Genomic DNA, 23,166 nt, shown 5'->3' with positions numbered 1-23,166 from the left:
TAAACAACACCTGTCTCAGATTTCCACAGATTCCAATCTAGATGAGCAATATTCATTAAAATACCGAAGCCTTGTTTTATTATTTATAGTTTAGATGTCTTTCCATTCAAACAAAGAGACAGATTGTCTTCTAACTGAGACACCTGGAAGGTGCCTGAAGTACAAAGGCCATGATTCAAAAGTCTGCAGTGTAGTCAACAAGCAATTACTTCTGCCTGTGATAGGAGCCTGTCAGCTTCAAACACAGGACATTCTTTGGGAAGATTAGTCCAAATTACATTTTATTACACTGGCCCACTTGAATGGCCTAAACTTCATATACTTCTTATTCTAATGGAATTCCAACTGGGGCATTAATATATTGTTTATGACATGTTTGGAGTTCTTGTGTTATCAGCATGCATTCATGAGAGAAGCTTCAAACAGTATCAGATAACAGTGCGCTGGATGTTGGCTATTGTACAGCGTAGGGGATTTTATCATCTTGTTGAACCAGTGGCAGTGATTAAATTAAACTGTCTGAACAAAGCTTTTGCATGTCAGACTGTTGAATGGCAAAATGAAAGAGTGACACACTTCACAGATCAGAGGAAAGGGGAGAGGGCCAGAAAAACACAGTCGCATGACTCCTTATTTACACACTCAGAAACAAAATCAACAGAACAATCTCGGTGTGACTTCATCTTTAAACTTTTAGGTATCATTTCACTCTTTTTCTGGGCACATTTCCCACATTCTTTTTCATATAACATGTTTAATTTAACTTGGAACATTGACCAAATGGTGATTTAGTTTGGGGTTCTTTTGTTCTGTTTCTTTGTGCAGGAGGGTTTTTAAATGTTTCAATGTCTAATTTTTCTCTTACTATTTCCAAGTGAAGTATTTTAGGAAGACAAACCCAGTAGAGCAAGATGTTTCCATAATTTGCAAACACAATTTTTATTTGGGGAGACAAACGCAGGGTTTTTATTTTCCCACTTCAATGAACAAATCCAAATTTTGAAATAAAAGTTTCATACAATAGAACTAAACTGAAATTCTTACTATAAGCTAAAACATTGTGATATATTTCAACTTATAAAAAAATATGTGAACTCTCTGTAGAGGTTCATTGGCAAAAAAAAGGTTTAGAATCTAAATGTACTGAGATACAAAGTAAGCTTTACAGGAATCCACATGTTTCCTATCCAATGAGATTTTTAAATCAACAAACTGTTCTAACATTTATTTATAATTATCTTTGTTAGTTAAAAAAATGGTTTTGTTAGGGTTAAGAAAAATGTTATTTCCTCTCAAACAAAATAAAACTGGGAAGAAGTCCAGAAAAAGCAAATTGAGTTTTAGTGCTGTTTCCATTACAAGGTCTACATAGCCTCAGTTTTAAATTATTGTCTAGATGTGGTGGTTTCCTTTTTATTTAAGACTCTAAGTCAACTATTAGAAATACTTACAAAACTTCAGTGTGTCATGGTAGTTACCAAAAATAGGTGTTCAGGTGATATTAACCTTTGTAAATTCATCAGTTTCTATTTTTACTTTAATTTTGATTTACACAATTTTCATAACTGTTATGCTCATTTTGAAATAAATGTAGTTCTCAATAATGTATCCTCATAATTTATTTTTTATTTTTATTTATTATGAAAGGTGATAGTCTTTCATAGAGATTCACTGCTCAGGAACATCCACTAACATTTTAAAGTACCAAACACTTTAAATCCAATTCTACTTGAGATATGTAGTGATGGGGGGAAATCATAAAAAAAGAAAAAAGAAATTCAACCAGTTCTCTTAGGTAATTCTGTAAATAACCACATTAGCACACGTGCTTTACGAATTTACTTCTTTCTTTAACCCACTAAGTATCCAGAACATGTTAAGGATAGTGAAATATAAGAAAGCCAACAGACAACAATCAGGATTGTGTACAGATATAACAAAAAGTAAATTTTGATTTAAATTATGTGGGATACTTTTTTAATTAGGTTGGAAACATTCTCATTTAGAAATCTTTGGAGACAGCGTAAAAATTCTTAAATTCATAGACTTCAGAGTCTTGAAATCTATGTAACTGCAAATTTATTGAGTTATATTTACGAACTCTAACTTCAAAGTATGTACTTTTGATTAAAATATAATTAGGAAAAATTATTTTGGCATTCTATTACATAGAATGTTAATGTTTATGTTTTATCAAAGGCTTTCTTTCATTTCTGATGCATTCAAAGCCTTATACAGTCTAAAAACAAACAAAAATTACATAGAACTTAAATGATATGAGTTACTATGTGAACATCAATGTTTACACTCTAAAAACAAAAATAAATTTCTCCATTTCTCCCTGCACTTCACAAATATTAAACATGAATTAGACAATGAAGTAAATCACTGTGAAGTCACAGACAAAATATTATTTGTATTACCTGGTAAAAATATAATAATATTAGAAATAAATAACATTTACAACACTCAATAAGAAGGAAATTCTACAACACACCTTTGGTAAATTCTGTCCCAAATAAAAATATAATGAGAGCATATGGGTCAGAACTCCTGAGACAACTCCAAAGCACATTTTTCAAAACAAAGTCATACTTCAAGGGTGGGATTATTGATTTTCCATAGTGCCTCATTTTTGCTTTTCCTTAATTTCTTCTCTTTCCTCCCTAAGCATGTAATAGTCTCACAGAGGGATGAAATCTGTGGTTATTCAATGAAACTAATTATTTTAGACATTGAAAATATCAACATTTGACAAGACAATGAAGAAAGAACAAACAGGAGTGCACACGAGAAACCGATGTAGAAAAATGGAATGAAATGTGTATCTAAGTGAACAGAATATTAGTTAGCAGTTTAGAGATAATGAGTTAGATGTTATACACTGATGTGGAGATATGACCGTGGTTCATGACATGACCGAACACAACTTACTTAACAACATGGTCGTAGAGTCCTATATTTATGAGGAAAAAATGTGTGTGTATCTGTACACACACACATATTTAATTATGGCATACGAATAGAGAAAAGGGTGGAGTGATAAGCACCCGGTTGTTAATAATGATTACCTCTAGGGATTAAAATTGGAGAGTACATTAGTTAACTATTAGGGTAAACAAATTATGCCAAAACGCTGCAGCTAAAAACAACAAACATTTATTATCTCACAGTTTCTGGGGATCAGAAATTAGGGAGCAACTCTATAACAAAGCGATTCTAACTCAGGAGTTTCTCACAGGGTGCAACCAAGCTATCGACCAAGTCACCTGAAGGCTCAACTTGGGGAGGGCCCACTGTTGGCTGGATTCAGAAAGGCTGCTTATAAGGTCACTCATCCTCAGGGCTGTCTCAGTTCTCCTTCCCCGGGCCCTTCATTTTCCAGGACCTCTCTCCCCAGAAGGAGAGCCAGAACCACATTACTTTGGGCCCAAGTGCTGAGAGATGCAACTACCAAGTATCAGAGAGCACACCCAAAAGAGACCTAGAGAGTACCCAAACAAGACGAAATCCACAGTGTTTTTGTAACCCAATCTCATGGTGACATCTCAGCACCTCTGCCGTATGCTGTTTGCTAGGATGGAGTCCACACTCAAAGGAAGGGAATTACACACAGACATAAATATCAGAGGACGTCGCTAGGGGCCGCGTTGGAGTTTTTGCACTTACATTTCTGCATTGCTTGAAATTTTTTGCAATGACTAACTCCAACTTTTATAATGTGAAAAAAAGTGTGGTAAATTTTTAAAGCTTATAATCAATGTAAAAATGACAGTTAATTTCTGCCTTTTAATTCTTATTTCATAAGGTCTTATGTCAGCTATTTTCCATTTTTCCGTTGTTCTTCTTCCTACTTTAGTTTTTCTTTGCAAAGTTTTGAGCCAATATCTTAGAGGCAGTAACAGATTTCAAATTTATGATTAAAAAGAAAAACTACTTCCTGGTAGATAGCACTATGCCACCCTTTCTTTGACACCAGAATTTCAGATGCTTCGGCAGAGTTCATCAGAATTGGACGTGCCGACTTCTGATGACTCACTGAGCTGTCTCCAGGTTGGGGGGCTCGGCCTGCAGTTGCACCTCACGACCTGCCGCTTGTGTTGCACAAACAGACAGAGGTCAACACTGCGGAGGAGCATGGTTGTTAATCTCCACACAAGTGCCAGTTATCTTCTTCAGAGAGGTCAGAGCCAAACATTTCACTAGTTAATACAAGAAATCTCATGTGAAAAGCTGGAAAAATTGACACCATTCTTCTGATTTATTCAGGAGATACAAACATTTTTGCCCCAGGCAGTTGCCCTACCAACTCACCACTTAGCCCATTCTGGTGCCTGAAAGCAGGGAAGTGCAGAGAAACATAGAGAAAAGGCAACAAGCAGAAGTCTAAGACAGTATCCACTATGCATAAGGAACTATAAGATGGAGAAAAAGGTCAGTCAGATAATTAATTAGTTGCTGCAAAAGTGACACAAAGCCCTTCTTGGTCACGTAGCTCAGTTGGTTAGAGCATTGTCCCAATATGCCAAGGCTGTGGGTTCCTTCCCCGGTCAGGGTATACACAAGAAACAACCAGTGAATGTGTAAATAATTGATCTCTCTCTCTCTCTCTCTCTCTCTCTCCTCTCTCAAATCAGTAATTGCTTTAAAAAGTGAGACAGTGCCATTGCCTCCCCAAAGTGGTGAATCCCTGAGGAAAAAGCAAGATGAGCTCATTGCCCAGGGGACAGCCACCTGGCAGAAGAGTCACAGGCAGTGGCTGGACCACTACTCTGTCCTGCATGGCATTTCACTATCCATTGGGCTGGATTTTCTTCTTCTCCACATATCTTTACCACGTAATTCTCGCATGTCTGTTGCTTACATGCGGAAGGAAGTCAACTAATGAAAAAGTTTCAGACATCGTCGGATACTGAAAATTGTGAGTGTGTTTTCATTTTAACTGAGTTTGAGAAAAGGGATTATTTTTAAATATCAAAAATGAAGACTATTTTTCAAGGCCTTGAGTAAAAGAATCCAGCACCATTTAATGCATTGTGGCATTTATAAACCACACCCACTCACACTGCCATGGAACCCTCACATTGCGGCCGTCATTATTAGCTCCGTGTTGCAGATAAAGAAACAAACACAGTTTCATACACCATAGTGTACATTCAAAAAAACCCAAAAAGCACATGATAAGCAGTAGTCTTGTATACTTATATGGGGCTTTTTAAAATTCTACACCAATTGGAATATATCTTATGCAAATAGTTTGTGTAATTCCCAAATACTTAGACTGATAATTCTTTAGTAGGCAGTTGCCATTACTCCAGGGCAAATTGAGATGAATGAACATCTAGTAAGTAATGAGAGATATGTATGCATAAATCAATTCAGGAGAGACTTTTTAATCATTTTAACTACAGCGAGAAATTTGCAATATTATTAGTGATTATTATAAGGGCTAAAATAACACACAAACAGGAGTTTTCATCTTTCTTGGAATTTAGAAATATTTAATATCTAAGCTTCCCTTTGTGTACTTCCCTCTTTTTACTTGGTGTTTTTATCAACATCATATTTTATCAAGATACTACTCTTCAAAATCATCGGTGATGGATTTTCTGGAGAGGAGGTTCAGTGTGGTGCTTAAGAGCGTAGATTCTGATCCAGATTGCCTGGGTTCAAATCCCAGCCCAGCCATTTACCTTAAGAAAGTTATTAGACCTCTCCGTGTCAGTTTCCTCATTCATAACATGGGAGTGATTATAATAATAGTACATATCCTCATAAAGTTTATGTAAGGATTAAATGATTTAACACCCACAAAACTCAGAATAATACCTTGCATGTAGTGGTCCCTCAATAGTTGTCAGACATTATCAGTATAGTTATTCTTTGTATCTAACTTATGAGGAAGGTTAAAGTGATTGAACTTGAGATCAGAGCAGATCTTCAGAAATTTGTTTACAAATTAGAATGCATTGCCTCAAAGAAACAGTACTGCCCTGGCTGGTGTAGTTCAGTGGATTGAGTGCCCACCTTCAAACCAAAGTATTGCTGGTTCGATTCCCAGTCAGGGCACATGCAGGGTTGCAGGCCAGGTCTCCAGTAGGGGGTGCACAAGAAGCAACCACACATTTCCCTCTCTTTTTCCCTCCCTTCCTCTCTAAAAATAAATAAATAAAATCTTGAAAAAAGACAAAAACAAAACAAAACAGTACAGCCAGTGGTGCATAGGAATTCAGGAAAGTCCACAAATGTCCCTTTCCCCCATGACATGCTCCATGACCCGGTTGAGATAGGACTGGTGGTCCTTCCAACCCCTGTACTCTGTGATCCCTTCTCAGTTCTGGGGGATGAGTTATAAGGCCTTGTAGGAATTCTGGGTGTTTCCAGCTGCACCAGGGAACACCAGGAGGTTATGGAGGAGATGTGGAGGTGGGAACCATGGGGATCACCATGACCCAGCAAAGGAGTTGGGAGGACTCTTCCTTCTGAGGCTTGCAGAAGGACGGCTCAATGCCCAAGACTCCAAGGATGTCAGTCACAAGGAATGATTCCAGGCTGCAAATATTAGTAGCAGATGTAATGATTTTTACATGCAATTTACCAAACAGTGTGCCAGCATTACAGCTTATAAAATAAGAAAAATTAAGTACCCAAAGGCCCACTCAGAATTGTCTTCCATTCTGGTTAAAAGGTGGATCTGCCTGAATAATGGTAGGAGGAGGTTTTTTCACTCTCTCTCTCTGAAGGCAGCAAGTCTTGAAACAGTGCTATGAATGGAAGAAAAAGGAGGAAGAGTCCAACAAGCTTCCGGGTTTGGCACCCTGCCTCCTTACATCGCAAGCTGATGTGTCCTGAGCATAGCAGCTGTTGGTCACACTTTCGCCTTCTCCATTTCTCTTCAACCTTTTTCAGGAAGGAGACTTGACAGACCAGAAAAATATACAATGCATCATGGAAATAAAAACACTTCAGTGCTCTCCCTCTGGGGAGCAGCCCACGCCTTTCCCAACCTCCCTTTCCTTTCCCCTAGGCACGTTACCTTTGCTTTTCTCCCTCCTAAGCTCCAAAGACCCTTCTTTTGCTTCTGCAACTTGTTTCCTGAGCCTACACAGCCCAGCTGGTTCACTTCTACTACCTTTGTAACTTTCTAAATAAACTTTCTCTTATAATTTTGGGGAAAAAAAGTATCCAGGATTTTGCATCTGCTGTTTCCTTTGCCTGGATTCTTTTTCAAACCAAGCCTCCGTATATCTGGCCAATTTGGGCTTCAGGACTTATTTAGAAATCGCTGGTTCCAGAAAACAACTTTTCTGATCCCGCCAAACTAGGTGTGTGTTTACCTTCATGATGACAGTGTGCACTGAATTAAAACAACTCGCTTGTTAGTCTTTATTCATTTGTGCACTCCTTGAGGATAGAGAAAGTGTCCTACTCATCTTTGTATCTACAGTACCCTTTGCCATGACTTTCACATAGGAGGTACTTCGTAAATACTGGTTAAATAAATGAAGAAACAAAAGCAAGGGTTGCAAGGAACTGGGAAGATGATTCTTCAGTCCTTTCTTGCTCTCTTTGTTTTCTTTTCACTTGGAACTGAGTGCACACAGATCCTTTCTCCCTACAGTATGTGGAGCTGATATGAGGTTCAGAGAAAAAGCATGCAAGAAATAGATGCTAAGAGCCAGTTCTGGTCCATTCTGTAAAGAGGAGAAAGAATGAGAACATTGTGATTTCTATGCTATCAAGGCAGGATGACCAGAGCAAGAAGTCAGAGTGTCCAAACAACATCCCTGACTGGGAGAGAGCTGGCACTCAGTTAGAGTAAGCTCTGCCCTCTGGGTCGTTAAGGAGTGCAAGCATAACACTGGGCAGCTGAGTAGGTAGGTATCCGTCAGAGAGAGGAATGGGAACCCCAACAGGTGTACACTCAAAGCTCACTTCTGCGGAGGGCAGATCTGTCACCTACTGATGGGAATAAGGACTGAACCCAATCACAGAAAGAAAACGGGGCCCTCTGGTAAACCCTCTTCTCACCTGCTAGGTAGGCTGTTTGTGCAGGCTGCCTGTGGAAATGTGCAAGTACTCTTGGAAGGAGTTGGTCTCAGAATCAGAGATAAGCAAATACAGCACCTGCTAATTACAAAAATTAAAGGTAAAAAGTTAAATGCCACTCAAAGAGACAATTTTCTAGCTCAATAGAACTAGGGCATTCTTAGCTTTTAAACTCAGTTTTATTGGATGGAAGGAAGTACTACTGGAGAATTGGGAGATTAAATGTCAAGACCAAGACCATGTCCATGTGTAGCAATCACATCAGCCAAAGTGGGGGAACCCAATGTACTTGGTTGGCTCCATGATGAGGCTGTGCAGGGACCAACCACGTCGTCTGTGGGGTGATCACCTCAGTGCTGGGAGTACCCGAGCAGTTCTGCAGCAACCCCATAACTTTGGTTGTAATCTTAAAGTGAGTCTCTGGTCTTCCTTTGAAATTCCATAAAGCAATACAATTTATCAAAATAGCCAAAACATTTCTCAAAGATTAAAAAAAACATTCAAAATGTAGGTTTTCTGCAAACTTACAGATCTTTTCTAGGAATTACTGCTTACTTAAACATATTCATTATGGCTTATATTTTTGTTTTAATTCTAGCACGTCCCCTTGTTATGTGGTTTTCTTCTGCTCTATTTGGTGTGGGGGAGAGTGCGAACGCAGTCCCCCACTACCACAAACAACAGAGCAGCGTTTCCCACGTTTGGGGAAATCACAGGGGTCAGCACACCCTCAACCTCGGGAAGCCACCTTCGTGATCATTGGAATATCTTCTGCCAGGTAAGTATCCTTGTTACGTATCTTTTCCAAGTATGTAGTTTTATCGTGTTTGCCAAATTGCCTAACAAGCAAGATGTTGGGTTTCGGCTATATTTTGCCCATCTTTTTCTATAGCCATGAAGGCATTCAGTTCTCACACAGAGATTCGGAGTAGGAACAAATGTCCAGTGACTAATAACAGCATGGGTGACTGACCATAATTCTAAAGTGACCACTTACAGAAATTCAAACTACCCCTCCTCCTGTGCCCTTTTTATGAATGTATCATTTAATTGTACTGCCTTGCATGTTGAGCTTTCATTTCTTCTCAAGTCCTCATCATCTTGCTTTTTCCATTTTCTCACTTGCTACACATGTGCAAGGAAATTAATAATGAGATAACATTTGTTGAGTGTACTTTATGTTCTAGCAACTGTGCCATTTTCTTTATAGGCCATATTTTTTTTCCCTTAACCCTAAAGGTAGCTGCTATTATCACTCTATATAAGGGCATGAGAACACTGGGACTGATGAAGAATAAGCTATTTATTCAAGTACAGAGAAGGCATTTACATTATTATTCAGCCAATACCCTCTCCCCTCCCTACTCCGTATAAAGTAGATTTGCCCACATTTTTAATATTGGACTGGGCCAATGGAATGGCCAATATTATAATGCTGGGCCCATGGAATGTTAACAGATATGATGTGAGCAGAAGTCTTAAATGCGCATCATGGGTTAAGGTTGCCTCTTGCGTTCTGGGCATCTGCCGTGAGAAAACATGCTCCAGATGGATGCTGCCTTTTAGCCTGGGCCACAAAATAAAATACGCACGGCAGGACCCCTCCCCTAGGGAGCTGTTAATCCTGAGAGCATCAGCATACATATTGTGAACCTGAGTTAAACCTGGAACCTGCAGCCTGCAAACCACCTGAGCCACTGACTTGCCGACCTGAGAGCAAGGGAATCAGTGCTGTTTTGTGCCTCTTGGTTTGGGGCTACTTTGTATCTATGGAGTAAATATCTGTGCCCCCCCCACCCAATTTCCTTGCTGAAATCTAATCCCCAGTGGGGTGGTATTTGGTAGTGGGGCCTTTGGGAGGTAATTAGGTCATGACGGTGAAGCCCTCGTGTATGGAGTTAGTGGCCTTATAAGAAGAGATAACAGTGAAATGGCCTCACACACCACCCCCTCCCTCCACGATGAGAGGGTACAGTAAGAAGGCAGTCATCCATAAACCAGGAAAAGGGCCTTCATCAGGAACGGAATCAGCTGGCACCTTGACCTTGGACTTTCCAGCCTCCAGAACTGGGTGAATTTTGTTATAGCAGCCCAAGCTGACTAAGACCTTTGTTGTGCAGCATTACTGAGATAATCAAGGTGGCCAGCTGTAGAGCTGGGATTTAAATCCATGTGGATTCGGTACTAACACAGGTGTAGTCACTTCTTACTGATTACTGCCTGTCAAGAAGTGGCAGAAGAGGAAACTGAACACAAGATGTAGGGCTTGAAAGTCTGACGATTTTAGACTAAAGGATTTGAAAAGGCAAAAGGAAGGGAAGCCAAGACGGTCCATAGGAAAGCTGTGAGCCTCAGAGGTTCATAGGGAAGAAATAATCCCTGTGACTGAAGCCCGCTTCCTCCTGCTCCCTGTCCACACTGCACCGCCTCTTTCCCCGACCCTCACCTCTGGCCCACTCAGACAAGCTAGAAGCAACACATGTGCTGGTCCGATGGAAGCAAACTGCTCTGGAAGTATGCTGAAGTGTCTGTTTTACATATATTTTTCTCATCTTTCATTTTAAGGGATTTGTGAACACTTCTGCCCATATTTTCACTGGTTGCAACGGTCCAGAAAAATCTTAGGAGTTAGTTTTTCACCAATGTGCAAATGTAAGTAGATTCTTTTTGAGAACAGTATCACTTTCTGATGGGATGCAGGCCCAGAATTTCACAATAGTGGTTTTCACTTAAGAGCATCCTTGGCATTTTTTTATGACAAAAATTATTAGTGCTTGACTTTTGGCAAAATTCCAAGCCAAGCCATTATAAATATTATACCTGTTCAGACACCCCCCATTCTTCTTGCTCTTTCCATGAAATGATGTGGTGTTGCTCTGTCTGATCAATCCCAGAAGCCAGTGGGCCATGGTTTCTCTTTTCTTAACTGCAGAGCTGTTGGAGTTGTAGGAAAGGAAATATGGTATTTATAACATTGTTATCAGCTGGCTTTATAATACTTTTATAAGATCATTAAGAGAGATAAATTAGAAATCTCCTAGTTTTCTTTGACTCCCAATAACTTTTAGGTAGTTTTTGCCAGAATTGAGGCTCCTCTGGTGATGCTTTCTGCCGAATTGATATTACAGGTTCACCTGATGATAAATAGAACTACTTTAGAGCAAGTATAAGTGAGCCTAGATTTTATTCTACTTTGGGATTCAAATGTATTTATTTATTTATTTATTCATTTATTGGGAAGGGAAGGCAAAAGATAGAAAGAGGAACATCAATGTGTGGTTGCCTCTCGCACAACCCCCACCAAGAGACCTGGCCCACAATCCAGGTATGTGCCCGGACTGGGAATCGAACCAGTGACCATTTGGTTCACAGGCCACCACTCAATCTACTGAGCCACACCAGCCAGGTCTCAAATTTATTCATATTACACTTGAACCTGAGATTTGTCGTAATGTTTCAAATCATGCCCTCCCACAAGCTGAAAGTTCTTCTCTGACTCATTGTATTAATCAGGGTTCACCAGAGAAACAACGCTAATAGAATGCATGTTTGTTTATATACCTATACCTAACTATCCATCTGTGTCTATCTATCTATCTGTCGTTATGTGTCTCTATCTATCTTTCTATCTAAGAGTGGTGGGCAGGGTGAGATTTTAAGGAATTAGCTCTTGTGCTTATGTGGGTTGGGAAGTGTGAAATTCTCAGGGCAGGTTAGCAGGCTGGAAGTTCTGGCAGGAGTTGACACTAGTCCAAAGGCCATCTGGAGGTAGAATTCTATTCTCTTCAGGGGGCCCCAGTCTTTTTTCTTGAGGACGTCATCAAATAGGATGTGACCCACTTACATTATGGAGAGTAACCTGCCTTATTCAAAGTCTACTGATATAAATGTCTATCATAACTAAAGAATACTTTTGCAGCAATGTCTATACTGATGTTTGGCCAGTTGACACATAAAATTAACCATCGCGCTCACTGATCACCAAAATGGGATGACTGTATGTCAGAAGATGCTCTAAACCAGGGGTGTCAAACTCATTTTCACTGGGGGCCACACCAGCCTCACGGTTGGCTTCCAAGGGCCGAATGCAATTTCAACTCCTTAACAGTTAAGGAGTAGTTACATTCATACAGTCCTAAAATTATTTTGACCCTTTGAAGGCAGCTGTGAGGGTGATGTGGCCCCCAGTGAAAATAGTTTGATACCCTTACTCTAAACAATCAAATGGTATGTGGGAAGAAACATAGAGCTTCTTTTCATATTATTTAATTCAAAAAAATTCATCTCTACCAGTATTTAATGCACAGATTGACAGCATCCCCCTGTCAGCATGCAGTTTTGATCACAGCCTGTGAGTGACATTTCAGGTGTCCTACGGCAAGAAGAGCAGGAGGTCTAGGGCGCAGAGCTCCACTGGGGCCCCTCACAGCAGAGGCTGCTTTCTCAAGTTTGCCGAGCCACCAGGTAGGCAGAATAATAGTGCCCAAAAAGGCAACCATGTCCTTATCCCTGGAACCTATAAATACGTTACCTCCCATGATTAAAAGAACTTTGCAAATGTAAACAAGTTAAGGACTTTGACATAGGATGAGTATCCCGGATTTTCCAGGTGGGCCCAATATAATCACAACTCCCTGTAAGAGGGACACAGGAGAAGCCGGAATCAGAGACAAGGTGATGCGATGAGAGAAGCCGAGACTGGAGATGCTCTTTGGAGAGGGAGGAAGAGGCCACAGCCTGGGAATGCGAGAGGCCTCTAGAAGCTTCACCCCCTGAGGCAGAGGGCCCCAACTTTAATGCTTATGAGAAAAATACTGACAACTTGTTTAAAAAAAATATGGAGTCCTTGGCACGCTCTGGCTCCCTGGAGCAATCTACTTGAGCCTTCTTTATGAGTGTTCTTGGCTCTCCTTCTCCTCAGCTCCAAGGGCCCTTCTTTGGCTCCTGCGTCCTGAGCCCGTGTCTTCTATGGCTCACTCGTTCTGCCTCTGTGACTTTCTAAACAAACTTTCTCATATAGTTAGAAAAACTATACAGCGCTTAATGTTATCCCAAAATTCTGGTTGCGTGTATGTGAACTGGTCTAAGAATCTGTATTTTCAACAAGTCCCTTCCTGCCATGGCCCTCAGGCCTCAACTCCCACTCAGGGGGAATCCTCTGCTCTCTCATCTGTGCCCTTCACCTCAGCTTCTCTTAGGATGAATCCTAATTCTCTTTTCCAGCCAACCGTTTACCTCTGTAATTGTGCAGCTGACTCCTCACACTGACATAGATAGTCTCAGAAACAAACCCAGCAGTTCCCCCTCAAACCTGTGTCTACCCCCGTCTGCCTTAACTTGACCAACTACCATTTTTCCAATTGTTTGGGCTCCAGAACCTCGGAAAACCTCCGTCGAGCACTCACGGACCCAAGGGGACATCCATGTCCATCGTCTCCTTTGCCTTCCCACAGGAGGCTGATGCTCCCTTTCATCTGATGCTCCCTTTCACCTGATGCTCAGCACCTTAACTCGTCCACCTTCCAAACAAACAAACGCCCTGCTTCCAGGTCAGCCTTCCTGAGCAACAATTCTGTTTCTAGAAAGTTTTGAGTACTCTTTCTTTTTTCATCAAATTTGGCTCAAACACTTCAGTTGGCAATCAACATGCTCTTCTGAGGCTCTGAAGTTCTTGTCCAGCCTTTTAATACATATACATCCTCCTCTCAGTTTTCCTCGGTACAAGATACTAATTCTTTTTTTTTTTTAAGATTTTATTTATTTATTTTTAGGGAGGGAAGGGAGGGAGAGAGAGAGAGAAACATCAATGTGCGGTTGCTGGGGGTCATGGCCTGCAACCCAGGCATGTACCCTGGCTGGGAATCGAACCTGGGACACTTTGGTTCCCAGCCCGTGCTCAATCCACTGAGCTACGCCAGCCAGGGCTACAAGATACTAATTCTTTTTCAACCAAAGCTGTGCCAGATATTTTTTTCCTTTTTTTGTCTATTATTTTGTGGTATTTTTGTGTACACCCAAAAGTTTGAAACTGAACCTTTACTTTTATTTTTTGCTTTACGCTTTTTTGTGAATCACTCTAGGGCGCCCTCTATCTTGATTTATGTTATTCCAGTACATATCTTGTTAGATAGATCTCAGACTATAAATTCCTTAATGGTAATAATGTTATCCTCTTTATAGTTGTAATAAACACATTAATGAACACTTACTATGAGCTATCATTATTTTAGCACCTTATAAATATTAACTCATTTCATTCTAATCTCAACCTTATGAGGTAGGTATTACTATTAACACCCTTATACGGATGCATAAATTAAAATAACTTGTCCGAGGTAACACAGTTATCACACTACTAGTAATTGGGTGGAGACAGGATTAGAATCAAGGCAGTTCGACCCTAGGAACTGCTCAGAACCACTAACCTACCCTGCTTTCTCACGTGTGGAAAAGTAATGAGCACTCAACAGTTGTGAGCGAATAAAAGTTAATACATAGGCAAAGCGAGTTGGTATTTCTGGGCTGTATACACTTTCTGAGAAGTCCTCCTAAGGGTCACACCAAATGGTGGAGCAGCCATAATGTGAAATGCCACAAAACCCAAAGCTGAGACGAAGGTAGGACGCTTTTACAGCATGCAAGTCTTCATGCACTTGGTTGGCTAAAAGGGAAATCTTGGATGATGAATGGGAGGGAGCCCCCCAAAACGTGGAATTCAAAGCAATGGGCAGTTTTCCACATCATTATAGCAGTATTTTGTAACAATTTCTTTGGCAACTGACAGCAGGCATTTAAATCAGCTATTTCCTCCTCAGAATTCCTCTCCAAAGAATAATAATGGCCTCCACAACTTTGAAGGAAATGTAGCCCCTACTCAGATACAATCTTATCTGGGAAATTGCCATGGTATTCGTCACAGCTGTCACTGTGCTGAGCCCATTAGAGATGTGCTGAGTGTTGATCTACAGGGTTGCACTCTCCGAGGGCTCCCACTATACACATTCTTCCCGGGTTTGAGCCGGAAAACAAAAACCATTCAACGTTCGAGGGCAGAGTCTCTTTAGAGCCGGGTTAGCAAAACAGAGCCATTCATACAGCCCACAAGAAGTTACTCTGTGGCTCACGTTGTAGATTTATAAAGACATTTTCAGTGCCACCATCAGGAAGGGCAAAACACAAAAAAGGGGCGTATCCTGAGAGCCCAGATTTCTATTTCTCTCGTTGGGAAGCCTGAGGGGAGCTAAGGACCTAAAAAGCTGGGGTGGAATGGGACCTTAGGCCAGAGTTCTTTCCAGTTTGTTTCCATGAACAGTAAATGACTACAATATCTGACCCTCTCATTCAGAGATGGTAGCGCTGGAAGTCTAAGTCCCAGATGACATATAATTTAAGAAACTGAGGCCAGAGATGTGAAAATGACTGACCAGGGCCTGGCATTTAGCTGGCAGCTAGACCCAGGGTGCTTGGATTAGGACCAGTGGGATTTTAATAATTTGGTTCTGCAAGGGAATGCTCCCACAAATCTAATGTAAGTTTTCTTGATTTTTAAAAGAGTGCCCCAAATCACATTCTTTGTTATTTTAAACTTATTTGTTTTTAACCCACACTTGCCTTTACAGAGAAAGACATAAAAACAATCTTCCTCTCAAGATACCAAGAAGATCATTCACTCTGACTAACATTGTCTGTCCTAGAAACAAATTTATTGTACTGTGTGAGTTGCTATTCCCCCAAAAAGTCATTTACCCACCTCGACTAAAAACAAGATCAGATGTCTTTGCCATGCATAGCACAGCACAGGGCTTTCTAAACCAAAGACTCTGGCACTGGCTATAACTTACTTTATGCACAGAGCAAGTTGCCTGGGGTCATTGCAGATGCTTCTCACCTCTGCCCCTCTCAAGCCACCAGAAGATGGTCCCAGTTTCCTGAGGATTGTAAGCATCACCTGCATGCTCCAAAGTTGGCCTTTTGGTTGTTGTTTTGCTGGGCAAGAGGCAGTTGGCACAGGCTGGGAGAGAGAGAGCTGAGATAACTCAATAAGGCCATGGTGACTACTATGTAATCTCATCAAACCTTTTACTTCTTCCCATTGGCTCCCGTAACATCTCGCTCCTCTCTCTTTTACCCTCTCATGATGAGAGAAGAAGCCATGTCTCCCCTCCTACCCCAGTGCCCGGCCCAGAACGAGCATTCTTCAGGTGTCTGTGGGCTGCAACTTTTCATCACTCCTTTTCATCACCTCTGGTTTTTCATCCCTTTTTTCCCTCCTCTTATGCTGATGGTCCACTCTTCAACTTTTTGAAAGTCAACTTTCAAAAAGTCGTAAGGTAAGGTAAACAGTAAGCAAAAGCAAGGACTGAAATAGGAACAGAATACTTCGTTTCTTTGAACTACTTTTTACTTGAAGTTTGATATTATCAAATTATATCTATGTTTCCTAAAACATTCCCTTTTGCATAGCTTACCTTATTAACCATTTTGTTCTTTGTAGACTCATAAAATAATTTTCTCTTTGATGGTAAATGAACCAGAGCAGGGGTACAACTGTCTGTGAAACACTTCTCAATTGCCTAGTAAATTGTTGTAATTACAAATGCCTCTGAAGAATAATTGTTGATAAATGGCAACGTGAACCATAAATGCATGGTAAAAAAAAGTTGCATTAGAATTATTAGCATAGAAAAAAGGTATATACCATATTTAATTTTCATATTGTATTTACCTAGCTCATATGGTTTTTATTCTTTCTTTATAAAACAAACATATTTTGAGTTTATAACCATGAATGTGCCATCAATCTTTTTACGTATATTATCATTATCTCTAATATATCATAATTAGGTAGATCTCAATCATATATATACTATGATTATGTTTTTTGTTTTGTTTTTATTTATTTATAGAGAGAGGGGAAAGGGGGAAGAAAGAAAGAGAGAGAGACAGTGATGTGTGAGAGATACAACAATTTGCCTGCAACCCAGACATGTGCCCTGACTGGGAATCGAACCAGTGACCTTTTGGTTTGCAGGCTAGCATTCAACCCACTGAGCCACACCAGCAAGGACGTGATTATGTTTAACATAAAATATTTTTTATTTATTTAAAACTACCTTTTATTTTAAAATTTGTATTAAAAGAGAGACTGGTAGTATTCTAAGGCCAATGAAATTTCATCATATTTATCTTAATTGAGACATATGGACAATAGATATAAATATATAAATACAAACTAATGTAAAGTTTTCCCTTTAATTTTAAGCTTAACATGATTAAATTAGTTATAAAATAATCAGATGTCTTATAATCATATTCCACTATTCAAACTAAAATGAACTATGCCTCCCTTTATTAAGAAAAGTTTTCAGCATTGATTAAATATATGACAATGTAATTTCCATTACAAGTGCTTTTTCTGCCATCTAGTGGAAAAACAAAATCTATGAGGATTTATAATTTACATTTTTAATTCTTTTGTTTTAAGATATTTAGCAAAGGCTCACATGAAATCTCGAGAAGAAAATGTATTCTCTTTCTGTCTTTGATATGGTGTATAGGTGGACCAACTGTGGACCATGTTGCCAAAGCGACTAGAAACAGAAAAGTACAGAGGGTACTTTGGCCTCTCTAGAGAAATCCCAGAAGTCGGACAAGAAACTAGCACCATTGTTTTATTTACGTCATTGAATTGTCATTCATTGTCAAAGTGATGAAAGATGCCTCCAGGCCCCACACCCCTTTCCGGTTCTGTCAATACTGGAGTCCTGTGAATTGGAGGAGGGAGGGTTTAGACAGAAAAAGGCTTGCTGGCACTATCCAAATCAGGGCTTTCAAACTTTCTAAACTGCTATTCGCAGTAAGACATGTAGCTGACAGTGTAAACCCAGTGTGTGCACATAAAACAGAAGACACAGTTCCGCCTTTTGCAAGTGATCACTATAGTTTATATTCCACTCTGCTTTATTCTATTTTATTTTTGACATGACATTAAAACCTTTTAAATTGATTTCATCATCCACTAATGGTCCGGAAGTGTGAAAAACACTGGCCAGAGTGTTTCCTGAGAAGTTGTAAGTGTTTTCTTCTCCTGCTTTAAAAACATATGACGCTCAGTCTACAGTTCTAACAAAATGAAGTAAAAAAAAAAGATATGATACGGATTGGTAAGGAACACAAAGACCTTTGAGATCTCCCCAGTTTGAGACCTTTTATCTACTGAATGTTCCCTACGATTCTGTCATCTTGTTCTCTAGCTCCCAAAGAAGAAGGCTTGGATTCATCTTCATCACCGTCTCTCACTGAATTGATCATCAAGTTCTCAGGATTCTAACCTCACCACAAGTCTCGCATCTTTGTTCTCTTTTCATCTTCATCCAGTTTAGACCCTTCCCATTTCTCCCCTGGATGATCACAGAAGCTTCCACAATGCCCTAAGTCCAGCTCTCACCCTCTGAACCACCCCATACACAGCTGCCAAGACTCACCCTTCTCCTCACCTCAGCACCTAAGGGTGCCACTCATGGCCCTCTGCGCTTAGTGGCCTCAGCAGGTGCTTACTAAATATTGGAAGGCACTCAACAGAACTTCCTTTCTGACCTTCCATTTTCTACGTGCCCTACATTCCAAATGCTGCTCTACTAAACAGTCCCTGAACTCTTCTTTTATTGATTAATTAATTAATTTGGTTATTTTTAAAGAATGTGCATTTGATTGAGCTTTTTCCTGGGCTGCCTTCCTCTCTGCTCTCTACCCACGGAAATCCTTTCCACCCTTTAAAAACCAGCTCAATGCAAGAATCTCCTTTGGTCCCCCACAAAGTGACCCCCATGGCTTGTTAATAGTAACTCCAGTTTCTATCCAGCACTTATGCCCTGCTGTCCAGTTTTAGCTTATGTTCTTCTGTGTCTGTCTCACTTGACTGTGAACATCTTGAGGGCAGGGGACATGCCTTGTGCACCTTTCTAGTCCTCAGTGCTATTCTAGGTGTTGAATATATGTTTGTTTATTTCAATGCAATGGCATAAATTTTTTTTAAATAGGTAGAACTGGCGCCTCCTTGCATTTTTCAGTGTAGGACAGTCAAGTCTTAGGTGGGCTATTTTGGAGTGTATACATAAGTTTCAGAGAAGGGATTTGGCCAAATTTTCTAGTTTGAACTATCAGTTCATCCCCTTAGCACATTTTTTTTCAGTGTTCACTGAGCACTCTATGCTGCTAAAAATAGCAACAAGTGGAAAAGCCAGATGCACCCTCATACAGTGAAGGCCCTGTCGGGTGGTCCTTCTCCATGTTCCTTTAATGATCTGGACTTTCTTCAGTCACTGGACTTCCTCCTTGTACCGCGTGTATCTGTTTCCAAGAGCTCCTCGAAGATAAGGAGTCTTCCTTATTCATTTGTATACTCAGCAACTAATATGCCAGCTGCACATAGCAGATGCTCAATAAATATTTCTTGAATGAGGGAATGAGAAACAGGAAGAATTATAACGGATAAAAAAGAAGTATTAGGTATTATGTTCATTTTCAAGGAGCTTATGCACCAGTTAGGGATATAATTACTTAAATATTTTTTATCATAATTGCCTTCATTTAATAGATATTCAATACATTTTAATGAATTATAATTAATAAAATGAGAGCCAATTTCTACGTGTAGAAAAAATGTTATGCACTTATCAAGAAGTATAAGTGGTTTTCTCTATCCTCTGGAAGAGCAATCAAGTGTGAGGCAATAAAAATATTCACAAATACATTACTCAGCAGGTTGGCTTTCCTGCCAAATGTGTCTTGGAGATATCATTGTAAGCCGGAGCGGCTGGATAAGGCTTCCCAAAGGAAGGCGGTCTCTGTCGGGAACCGCAAACGTCTGAGATTTTACCCTGTTCTCAAGCTGAGAAGCTAGCCTCACATTTTCACAAATGCTGGAAGAGGACACCAAGCTCCTGGGTCCGAGGCGGTGACGTTAGTACCCATGGCACAGCACACAGCAGATCTTTGCATTCACAGTGGCTCTCCTGGTCCCCTGGGTCTCACAGAGATGCTTCAGAGCAGCCCAGGGGGGTGCTGCGCATGCTGTAGGTTTACACCACAGCTGAGGGACCCTGATGAAGGAGGCCCCGACCCTCTGATGGGGTTGCTAGCGAAGCTGTCCAATCTTTGTCGCAAAGGGAGGCATTATCTTATCATGCTGCTCAGAAAACACACCTGTCTTCTCCCAAAGGGAGAGGCTATGTTACAAACATCCTCAAAAAAAAAATAACCCAGCACAAAAGTTGTCAATGTCCTTCCTCGGAAGATGAACAGAAGCACAAGAGACCCATGGAGAATGTTCTTCCAACACTCTTAATTTGGTTCTTGAAGGTCGGGTTTGCCTTGGTCAAGCAATTGGAAGAGAATAGATATTCTAGTAGAAAGAAGAACTTCATGTACACACTTTTATTTCATGACAGAGGTCCTGGGCCTCAGTTTCTTTACCTGTAAAATCAGAATAATACCTACTTCACAAGGCTGCTGTAAAAATTACAGGAGGTAATGTATGTCTGGCATCCAGCCTGGTGACTGACACATGTAGCAGGTACCAAGCCATTCGTTCTTTTCCATTCTCCCCAGAATGGATAGGATGTGTCTCTGTAGACTGCTCTGACATTAAGAAAGAGGGAGAGAGAGGTATTTAACCAGCCCGTTTGCCAACTTTTTAAATTGAGCATCTACTATGTTCCAGGTGCCACCAGGCTAGGCACCATGCTTGTCCTCTGGAAGCTTACAGTCTGCTTCATGGAGAAAATTGGCAGAGGGGAGTAAATTGTCTTGCTTCCACCAAATAAATTTGTAGAAGATACACCTCCAAAGTTTTATGGTAATGCCATCTGACCAGGGAACCAGGAAATTGTTGAGACATAGGAGGGACATAAACCTAAAATAAGAGCAGAAAAATGTCAAAGCTCACATATATCAGACAACAATATGCCTTTTCGGGATCACGTTGAAAAAACAGATACTAATATTCACTGCAGGAAGACTTCATGTTAACATTATTGCCACCTATGCATGATTGTTAAATCATTCATTTGATAAATATTTATTGAGCATTCACTGCAGCATATCCACGGTGACAGGTGCTTGGATTCGAGGATCAAGGGCAGGAATTTCCTGGAGGGTGAGCTGGCCCCCCAGGGGACAATGGGGTGTCTTCCACAGGTTGGTGTCAATACTCATATTTACCAATGGAGAGAAAATGTGAGAAACGGGGAGACACTATGAACAAGGTATCTAATTTAAAGATAATTAGTTATTGATTCATTGACTAATCCTTAGAACTTGAATAGAGTGAAGGAAGTTATTTGTCTTTTTTTTAATCTGTGAAGAAGGTACACAATTATTTGTAATATTATAGGCTATATGACTGAAATATTTAATAGTAATAAAACTTTTTTGTGTGAGAGAAACGAGTTATAAAAACCCATCCTTACTTTGGGAGATGGAGCTTGATAATTTACCCACTATGTTAAGCCTTCTTTGATGCATTACTAGAAGGGTATATGAAAAGGCATCTCCAGCTGGTTTTTCTGGAAGAATTATGGTAATAGTACTTTGTTCCTACCTCCTTTCTAGTGCAATGCAGACGGGATTCCACTTGTTTTTCTAGAACCTACCTGCTGGGCTTGATTGCGGGAAACGCCACAGGCTATTTGACAGCTGAGTGACGTGGGTATTACCATCAGGAGAAATGAATTACATGTGAGGTGAGAAGCTGAGGACACGGGTATGCAAGCTCAGCTGAAGGGAGCAGCACTCCGTCTTCAGTTTTTACTACTCATGGGTCAGGAGATGGGCTTTAGCCGATGCTGAGAGCTGGTCATATACGGGGTGGCTCAGGGAAATACTGGGTTCAGCAGTCAAATGCTTTGAAGGCAAGAGTCCTTAAAAACAGCCCAGTGGCCAAACTCAATGTCACCTCTGTCCCTACTGTCCTGCGCTGCCCAGTTGGCTGCATTCCTTCAAATTAATGGTCCTTCTAGGACTCAGCTTTCCCCCACAGAGGGGAGACACATTATTAGTAACATCTTAGCATGAACTGCTTTGTTCCGACCTGAGTTTGTAAGAGAAACAAGAAAGCTCGGCAGAAAACAGTGAAGGTGGGAGAAGAAAAGACGGGAAATCCCAGGTGAGGAAGCATCTTCTCTCTTCCTCGCATATTTTCCCTAGGGGCCTCCTTGTTAACCAGATTTACTGCTAAATCCCAATACAGATTCTGAAGCCTTTCTGAACTGATGGAAGTGACAGTGCAGGAGTCATAACAATCCATCACAACAACTCTCTTCCTCTCTAAGTCGAGCTAGTGGCTGCTGCCTAGAAAGGTCAGAGCAACACCAGTTTTTCTTGAGACTGCCAGGCCCAAGGTCCTTGTGCAGTAGCATTTCAAGGTAAGGACAACTCGGAGTACAGAGAGCCATTCTTGTGAAACCTAAGCACCTTGTCTTTGTTCCTCACTAAATGCTTTTTGTTCTCTCTGAACTAGGCCCCGACTGATAAAGTGGCTCCTCTCCACTTCTGTAAGGTACAGACAGGTGGAAGTAGGTATGGTGTCTATCCGGGCCCCAAATTAAACCTCTCTCTCCTTGGCTGTCCCTCCTCCCCACAATGTTCTGTCAGTAGACTTCCACTTTTTAGCCAGCTGTTTGTTCCTATTTTACATGAGGGTTCTCAGTGTTTTTAATAGGAACAAACATCACTGATATTCCCATTAAGTTTATCAGAAGCAAATGAGAAAGAGCTCTTTTTATGTTGAAACAGAGATTTAAAAGTTATTCATGACCTTTACTTCTTCTTCCAACACATTCTCATCCTCATGAGCTCCTTTCACTAATTAGCCATGCAAGTCTTCACACTAAAATTTAGCTACACATTAATCTTTTGGTTTTATTGGTCTTGGTCTTTCTCCCTATACAAACACAGGATATGCTTACATTTAAATACATTTCATCTGTTTCCAAAAGAATATAAAAATAAGTTTATGAAAACATGAGGTCTAATCCCATTGGTGAGAATAAGGTGCATTTTGAATTTGTCTATTCAGATTCATTGAGCCATTCCTGAAATTAAGTTGCTAGATAAGAC

At 40.4% G+C, this 23,166-nt stretch overlaps 1 pseudogene; it reads right to left on the bottom strand.

The window, feature by feature from the left end:
* Nucleotides 1–8,689: 8,689 nt before the first annotated feature.
* Nucleotides 8,690–8,835, bottom strand: LOC114509033 (annotated as a pseudogene).
* Between the last annotated feature and the right edge of the window lie 14,331 nt (nt 8,836–23,166).

This window comes from Phyllostomus discolor, chromosome 11 (genome assembly GCF_004126475.2).
Source record: "Phyllostomus discolor isolate MPI-MPIP mPhyDis1 chromosome 11, mPhyDis1.pri.v3, whole genome shotgun sequence".
In the NCBI taxonomy this organism is placed as follows: domain Eukaryota; kingdom Metazoa; phylum Chordata; class Mammalia; order Chiroptera; family Phyllostomidae; genus Phyllostomus; species Phyllostomus discolor.
This window is presented reverse-complemented; position numbering and strand designations above follow the sequence as displayed.